Below are 9,099 nucleotides of genomic sequence, written 5' to 3' on the forward strand. Positions count from 1 at the left end.
TCATCTCCCTGCAGCTCTGTCTCATCCCCTTCTCTGACCCCATCCAGGACATCTGTACTTACCGTGATCACTGCCCTGCACCTCATCTCCCTGCAGCTCTGTCTCATTCCCTTCTCTGACCCCATCCAGGACATCTGTACTTACCCTGATCACTGCCCTGCACCTCATCTCCCTGCAGCTCTGTCTCATTCCCTTCTCTGCCCCCATCCAGGACACCTGTACTTACCCTGATCACTGCCCTGCACCTCATCTCCCTGCAGCTCTGTCTCATTCCCTTCTCTGCCCCATCCAGGACATCTGTACTTACCCTGATCACTGCCCTGCGCCTCATCTCCCTGCAGCTCTGTCTCATTCCCTTCTCTGCCCCATCCAGGACATCTGTACTTACCCTGATCACTGCCCCGCGCCTCATCTCCCTGCAGCTCTGTCTCATTCCCTTCTCTGCCCCATTCAGGACATCTGTACTTACCCTGATCACTGCCCTGCGCCTCATCTCCCTGCAGCTCTGTCTCATTCCCTTATCTGCCCCCATCCAGGACATCTGTACTTACCCTGATCACTGCCCTGCGCCTCATCTCCCTGCAGCTCTGTCTCATTCCCTTCTCTGCCCCCATCCAGGACATCTGTACTTACCCTGATCACTGCCCTGCACCTCATCTCCCTGCAGGTCTGTCTCTTCTCTGCCCCATCCAGGACATCTGTACTTACCCTGATCACTGCCCTGCACCTCATCTCCCTGCAGCTCTGTCTCTTCTCTGCCCCATCCAGGACATCTGTACTTACCCTGATCACTGCCCTGCACCTCATCTCCCTGCAGCTCTGTCTCTTCTCTGCCCCATCCAGGACATCTGTACTTACCCTGATCACTGCCCTGCACCTCATCTCCCTGCAGCTCTGTCTCTTCTCTGCCCCCATCCAGGACATCTGTACTTACCCTGATCACTGCCCTGCACCTCATCTCCCTGCAGCTGTCTCATTCCCTTCTCTGCCCCATCCAGGACATCTGTACTTACCCTGATCACTGCCCTGCACCTAATCTCCCTGCAGCTCTATCTCATTCCCTTCTCTGCCCCATCCAGGACATCTGTACTTACCCTGATCACTGCCCTGCACCTCATCTCCCTGCAGCTCTGTCTCATTCCCTTCTCTGCCCCCATCCAGGACATCTGTACTTACCCTGATCACTGCCCCGCGCCTCATCTCCCTGCAGCTCTGTCTCATTCCCTTCTCTGCCCCATTCAGGACATCTGTACTTACCCTGATCACTGCCCTGCGCCTCATCTCCCTGCAGCTCTGTCTCATTCCCTTCTCTGCCCCATCCAGGACATCTGTACTTACCCTGATCACTGCCCTGCACCTCATCTCCCTGCAGCTCTGTCTCATTCCCTTCTCTGCCCCCATCCAGGACATCTGTACTTACCCTGATCACTGCAGCTCTGTCTCATTCCCTTCTCTGCCCCATCCAGGACATCTGTACTTACCCTGATCACTGCCCTGCACCTCATCTCCCTGCAGCTCTGTCTCATTCCCTTCTCTGCCCCCATCCAGGACATCTGTACTTACCCTGATCACTGCCCTGCACCTCATCTCCCTGCAGCTCTGTCTCATTCCCTTCTCTGCCCCATCCAGGACAATTGTACTTACCCTGATCACTGCCCTGCGCCTCATCTCCCTGCAGCTCTGTCTCATTCCCTTCTCTGCCCCCATCCAGGACATCTGTACTTACCCTGATCACTGCCCTGCGCCTCATCTCCCTGCAGCTCTGTCTCTTCTCTGCCCCCATCCAGGACATCTGTACCTACCCTGATCACTGCCCTGCACCTCATCTCCCTGCAGCTCTGTCTCATTCCCTTCTCTGCCCCATCCAGGACATCTGTACTTACCCTGATCACTGCCCTACGCCTCATCTCCCTGCAGCTCTGTCTCATTCCCTTCTCTGCCCCCTTCCAGGACATCTGTACTTACCCTGATCACTGCCCTGCGCCTCATCTCCCTGCAGCTCTGTCTCATTCCCTTCTCTGCCCCCATCCAGGACATCTGTACTTACCCTGATCACTGCAGCTCTGTCTCATTCCCTTCTCTGCCCCATCCAGGACATCTGTACTTACCCTGATCACTGCCCTGCACCTCATCTCCCTGCAGCTCCGTCTCATTCCCTTCTCTGCCCCCATCCAGGACATCTGTACTTACCCTGATCACTGCCCTGCACCTCATCTCCCTGCAGCTCTGTCTCATTCCCTTCTCTGCCCCCATCCAGGACATCTGTACTTACCCTGATCACTGCCCTGCACCTCATCTCCCTGCAGCTCTGTCTCTTCTCTGCCCCCATCCAGGACATCTGTACTTACCCTGATCACTGCCCTGCACCTCATCTCCCTGCAGCTCTGTCTCTTCTCTGCCCCCATCCAGGACATCTGTACTTACCCTGATCACTGCCCTGCACCTCATCTCCCTGCAGCTCTGTCTCTTCTCTGCCCCCATCCAGGACATCTGTACTTACCCTGATCACTGCCCTGCACCTCATCTCCCTGCAGCTCTGTGTCTTCTCTGCCCCCATCCAGGACATCTGTACTTACCCTGATCACTGCCCTGCACCTCATCTCCCTGCAGCTCTGTCTCATTCCCTTCTCTGCCCCATCCAGGACATCTGTACTTACCCTGATCACTGCCCTACGCCTCATCTCCCTGCAGCTCTGTCTCATTCCCTTCTCTGCCCCCATCCAGGACATCTGTACTTACCCTGCTCACTGCCCTGCGCCTCATCTCCCTGCAGCTCTGTCTCTTCTCTGCCCCATCCAGGACATCTGTACTTACCCTGATCACTGCCCTGCGCCTCATCTCCCTGCAGCTCTGTCTCATTCTCTTCTCTGCCCCCATCCAGGACATCTGTACTTACCCTGATCACTGCCCTGCACCTCATCTCCCTGCAGCTCTGTCTCATTCCCTTCTCTGCCCCATCCAGGACATCTGTACTTACCCTGATCACTGCCCTGCACCTCATCTCCCTGCAGCTCTGTCTCATTCCCTTCTCTGCCCCCATCCAGGACATCTGTACTTACCCTGATCACTGCCCTGCACCTCATCTCCCTGCAGCTCTGTCTCTTCTCTGCCCCATCCAGGACATCTGTACTTACCCTGATCACTGCCCTGCACCTCATCTCCCTGCAGCTCTGTCTCTTCTCTGCCCCATCCAGGACATCTGTACTTACCCTGATCACTGCCCTGCACCTCATCTCCCTGCAGCTCTGTCTCTTCTCTGCCCCCATCCAGGACATCTGTACTTACCCTGATCACTGCCCTGCACCTCATCTCCCTGCAGCTGTCTCATTCCCTTCTCTGCCCCATCCAGGACATCTGTACTTACCCTGATCACTGCCCTGCACCTAATCTCCCTGCAGCTCTGTTTCATTCCCTTCTCTGCCCCATCCAGGACATCTGTACTTACCCTGATCACTGCCCTGCACCTCATCTCCCTGCAGCTCTGTCTCATTCCCTTCTCTGCCCCCATCCAGGACATCTGTACTTACCCTGATCACTGCCCTGCACCTCATCTCCCTGCAGCTCTGTCTCTTCTCTGCCCCATCCAGGACATCTGTACTTACCCTGATCACTGCCCTGCACCTCATCTCCCTGCAGCTCTGTCTCATTCCCTTCTCTGCCCCATCTAGGACATCTGTACTTACCCTGATCACTGCCCTGCACCTCATCTCCCTGCAGCTCTGTCTCTTCTCTGCCCCATCCAGGACATCTGTACTTACCCTGATCACTGCCCTGCACCTCATCTCCCCGCAGCTCTGTCTCTTCTCTGCCCCCATCCAGGACATCTGTACTTACCCTGATCACTGCCCTGCACCTCATCTCCCTGCAGCTCTGTCTCTTCTCTGCCCCATCCAGGACATCTGTACTTACCCTGATCACTGCCCTGCACCTCATCTCCCTGCAGCTCTGTCTCTTCTCTGCCCCCATCCAGGACATCTGTACTTACCCTGATCACTGCCCTGCACCTCATCTCCCTGCAGCTCTGTCTCTTCTCTGCCCCCATCCAGGACATCTGTACTTACCCTGATCACTGCCCTGCGCCTCATCTCCCTGCAGCTCTGTCTCATTCCCTTCTCTGCCCCCATCCAGGACATCTGTACTTACCCTGATCACTGCCCTGCGCCTCATCTCCCTGCAGCTCTGTCTCATTCCCTTCTCTGCCCCCACCCAGGACATCTGTACTTACCCTGATCACTGCCCTGCGCCTCATCTCCCTGCAGCTCTGTCTCATTCCCTTCTCTGCCCCATCCAGGACATCTGTACTTACCCTGATCACTGCCCTGCACCTCATCTCCCTGCAGCTCTGTCTCTTCTCTGCCCCCATCCAGGACATCTGTACCTACCCTGATCACTGCCCTGCACCTCATCTCCCTGCAGCTCTGTCTCATTCCCTTCTCTGCCCCATCCAGGACATCTGTACTTACCCTGATCACTGCCCTACGCCTCATCTCCCTGCAGCTCTGTCTCATTCCCTTCTCTGCCCCCATCCAGGACATCTGTACTTACCCTGATCACTGCCCTGCGCCTCATCTCCCTGCAGCTCTGTCTCATTCCCTTCTCTGCCCCCATCCAGGACATCTGTACTTACCCTGATCACTGCCCTGCACCTCATCTCCCTGCAGCTCTGTCTCATTCCCTTCTCTGCCCCCATCCAGGACATCTGTACTTACCCTGATCACTGCAGCTCTGTCTCATTCCCTTCTCTGCCCCATCCAGGACATCTGTACTTACCCTGATCACTGCCCTGCACCTCATCTCCCTGCAGCTCCGTCTCATTCCCTTCTCTGCCCCCATCCAGGACATCTGTACTTACCCTGATCACTGCCCTGCACCTCATCTCCCTGCAGCTCTGTCTCATTCCCTTCTCTGCCCCCATCCAGGACATCTGTACTTACCCTGATCACTGCCCTGCACCTCATCTCCCTGCAGCTCTGTCTCATTCCCTTCTCTGCCACATCCAGGACATCTGTACTTACCCTGATCACTGCCCTGCGCCTCATCTCCCTGCAGCTCTGTCTCATCCCCTTCTCTGACCCCATCCAGGACATCTGTACTTACCCTGATCACTGCCCTGCACCTCATCTCCCTGCAGCTCTGTCTCATTCCCTTCTCTGACCCCATCCAGGACATCTGTACTTACCCTGATCACTGCCCTGCACCTCATCTCCCTGCAGCTCTGTCTCATTCCCTTATCTGCCCCCATCCAGGACATCTGTACTTACCCTGATCACTGCCCTGCATCTCATCTCCCTGCAGCTCTGTCTCATTCCCTTCTCTGCCCCCATCCAGGACATCTGTACTTACCCTGATCACTGCAGCTCTGTCTCATTCCCTTCTCTGCCCCATCCAGGACATCTGTACTTACCCTGATCACTGCCCTGCACCTCATCTCCCTGCAGCTCCGTCTCATTCCCTTCTCTGCCCCCATCCAGGACATCTGTACTTACCCTGATCACTGCCCTGCACCTCATCTCCCTGCAGCTCTGTCTCATTCCCTTCTCTGCCCCCATCCAGGACATCTGTACTTACCCTGATCACTGCCCTGCACCTCATCTCCCTGCAGCTCTGTCTCATTCCCTTCTCTGCCCCATCCAGGACATCTGTACTTACCCTGATCACTGCCCTGCGCCTCATCTCCCTGCAGCTCTGTCTCATCCCCTTCTCTGACCCCATCCAGGACATCTGTACTTACCGTGATCACTGCCCTGCACCTCATCTCCCTGCAGCTCTGTCTCATTCCCTTCTCTGACCCCATCCAGGACATCTGTACTTACCCTGATCACTGCCCTGCACCTCATCTCCCTGCAGCTCTGTCTCATTCCCTTCTCTGCCCCCATCCAGGACATCTGTACTTACCCTGATCACTGCCCTGCACCTCATCTCCCCGCAGCTCTGTCTCATTCCCTTCTCTGCCCCATCTAGGACATCTGTACTTACCCTGATCACTGCCCTGCACCTCATCTCCCTGCAGCTCTGTCTCATTCCCTTCTCTGCCCCATCCAGGACAATTGTACTTACCCTGATCACTGCCCTGCGCCTCATCTCCCTGCAGCTCTGTCTCATTCCCTTCTCTGCCCCCATCCAGGACATCTGTACTTACCCTGATCACTGCCCTGCACCTCATCTCCCTGCAGCTCTGTCTCTTCTCTGCCCCCATCCAGGACATCTGTACCTACCCTGATCACTGCCCTGCACCTCATCTCCCTGCAGCTCTGTCTCATTCCCTTCTCTGCCCCATCCAGGACATCTGTACTTACCCTGATCACTGCCCTACGCCTCATCTCCCTGCAGCTCTGTCTCATTCCCTTCTCTGCCCCCATCCAGGACATCTGTACTTACCCTGATCACTGCCCTGCGCCTCATCTCCCTGCAGCTCTGTCTCATTCCCTTCTCTGCCCCCATCCAGGACATCTGTACTTACCCTGATCACTGCCCTGCACCTCATCTCCCTGCAGCTCTGTCTCATTCCCTTCTCTGCCCCCATCCAGGACATCTGTACTTACCCTGATCACTGCAGCTCTGTCTCATTCCCTTCTCTGCCCCATCCAGGACATCTGTACTTACCCTGATCACTGCCCTGCACCTCATCTCCCTGCAGCTCCGTCTCATTCCCTTCTCTGCCCCCATCCAGGACATCTGTACTTACCCTGATCACTGCCCTGCACCTCATCTCCCTGCAGCTCTGTCTCATTCCCTTCTCTGCCCCCATCCAGGACATCTGTACTTACCCTGATCACTGCCCTGCACCTCATCTCCCTGCAGCTCTGTCTCATTCCCTTCTCTGCCCCATCCAGGACATCTGTACTTACCCTGATCACTGCCCTGCGCCTCATCTCCCTGCAGCTCTGTCTCATCCCCTTCTCTGACCCCATCCAGGACATCTGTACTTACCCTGATCACTGCCCTGCACCTCTTCTCCCTGCAGCTCTGTCTCATTCCCTTCTCTGACCCCATCCAGGACATCTGTACTTACCCTGATCACTGCCCTGCACCTCATCTCCCTGCAGCTCTGTCTCATTCCCTTCTCTGCCCCCATCCAGGACATCTGTACTTACCCTGATCACTGCCCTGCACCTCATCTTCCTGCAGCTCTGTCTCATTCCCTTCTCTGCCCCATCCAGGACATCTGTACTTACCCTGATCACTGCCCTGCACCTCATCTCCCTGCAGCTCTGTCTCATTCCCTTCTCTGCCCCATCCAGGACATCTGTACTTACCCTGATCACTGCCCTGCGCCTCATCTCCCTGCAGCTCTGTCTCATTCCCTTATCTGCCCCCATCCAGGACATCTGTACTTACCCTGATCACTGCCCTGCACCTCATCTCCCTGCAGCTCTGTCTCATTCCCTTCTCTGCCCCCATCCAGGACATCTGTACTTACCCTGATCACTGCAGCTCTGTCTCATTCCCTTCTCTGCCCCATCCAGGACATCTGTACTTACCCTGATCACTGCCCTGCACCTCATCTCCCTGCAGCTCCGTCTCATTCCCTTCTCTGCCCCCATCCAGGACATCTGTACTTACCCTGATCACTGCCCTGCACCTCATTTCCCTGCAGCTCTGTCTCATTCCCTTCTCTGCCCCCATCCAGGACATCTGTACTTACCCTGATCACTGCCCTGCACCTCATCTCCCTGCAGCTCTGTCTCATTCCCTTCTCTGCCCCATCCAGGACATCTGTACTTACCCTGATCACTGCCCTGCGCCTCATCTCCCTGCAGCTCTGTCTCATCCCCTTCTCTGACCCCATCCAGGACATCTGTACTTACCGTGATCACTGCCCTGCACCTCATCTCCCTGCAGCTCTGTCTCATTCCCTTCTCTGACCCCATCCAGGACATCTGTACTTACCCTGATCACTGCCCTGCACCTCATCTCCCTGCAGCTCTGTCTCATTCCCTTCTCTGCCCCCATCCAGGACACCTGTACTTACCCTGATCACTGCCCTGCACCTCATCTCCCTGCAGCTCTGTCTCATTCCCTTCTCTGCCCCATCCAGGACATCTGTACTTACCCTGATCACTGCCCTGCACCTCATCTCCCTGCAGCTCTGTCTCATTCCCTTCTCTGCCCCATCCAGGACATCTGTACTTACCCTGATCACTGCCCCGCGCCTCATCTCCCTGCAGCTCTGTCTCATTCCCTTCTCTGCCCCATTCAGGACATCTGTACTTACCCTGATCACTGCCCTACGCCTCATCTCCCTGCAGCTCTGTCTCATTCCCTTCTCTGCCCCCATCCAGGACATCTGTACTTACCCTGATCACTGCCCTGCGCCTCATTTCCCTGCAGCTCTGTCTCATTCCCTTCTCTGCCCCCATCCAGGACATCTGTACTTACCCTGATCACTGCCCTGCACCTCATCTCCCTGCAGGTCTGTCTCTTCTCTGCCCCATCCAGGACATCTGTACTTACCCTGATCACTGCCCTGCACCTCATCTCCCTGCAGCTCTGTCTCTTCTCTGCCCCATCCAGGACATCTGTACTTACCCTGATCACTGCCCTGCACCTCATCTCCCTGCAGCTCTGTCTCTTCTCTGCCCCATCCAGGACATCTGTACTTACCCTGATCACTGCCCTGCACCTCATCTCCCTGCAGCTCTGTCTCTTCTCTGCCCCCATCCAGGACATCTGTACTTACCCTGATCACTGCCCTGCACCTCATCTCCCTGCAGCTGTCTCATTCCCTTCTCTGCCCCATCCAGGACATCTGTACTTACCCTGATCACTGCCCTGCACCTCATCTCCCTGCAGCTCTGTCTCATTCCCTTCTCTGCCCCCATCCAGGACATCTGTACTTACCCTGATCACTGCCCCGCGCCTCATCTCCCTGCAGCTCTGTCTCATTCCCTTCTCTGCCCCATTCAGGACATCTGTACTTACCCTGATCACTGCCCTGCGCCTCATCTCCCTGCAGCTCTGTCTCATTCCCTTCTCTGCCCCATCCAGGACATCTGTACTTACCCTGATCACTGCCCTGCGCCTCATCTCCCTGCAGCTCTGTCTCTTCTCTTCTCTGCCCCATCCAGGACATCTGTACTTACCCTGATCACTGCCCTG

Source organism: Pseudophryne corroboree, chromosome 9 (genome assembly GCF_028390025.1).
Source record: "Pseudophryne corroboree isolate aPseCor3 chromosome 9, aPseCor3.hap2, whole genome shotgun sequence".
Taxonomy (NCBI): Eukaryota; Metazoa; Chordata; class Amphibia; order Anura; family Myobatrachidae; genus Pseudophryne; species Pseudophryne corroboree.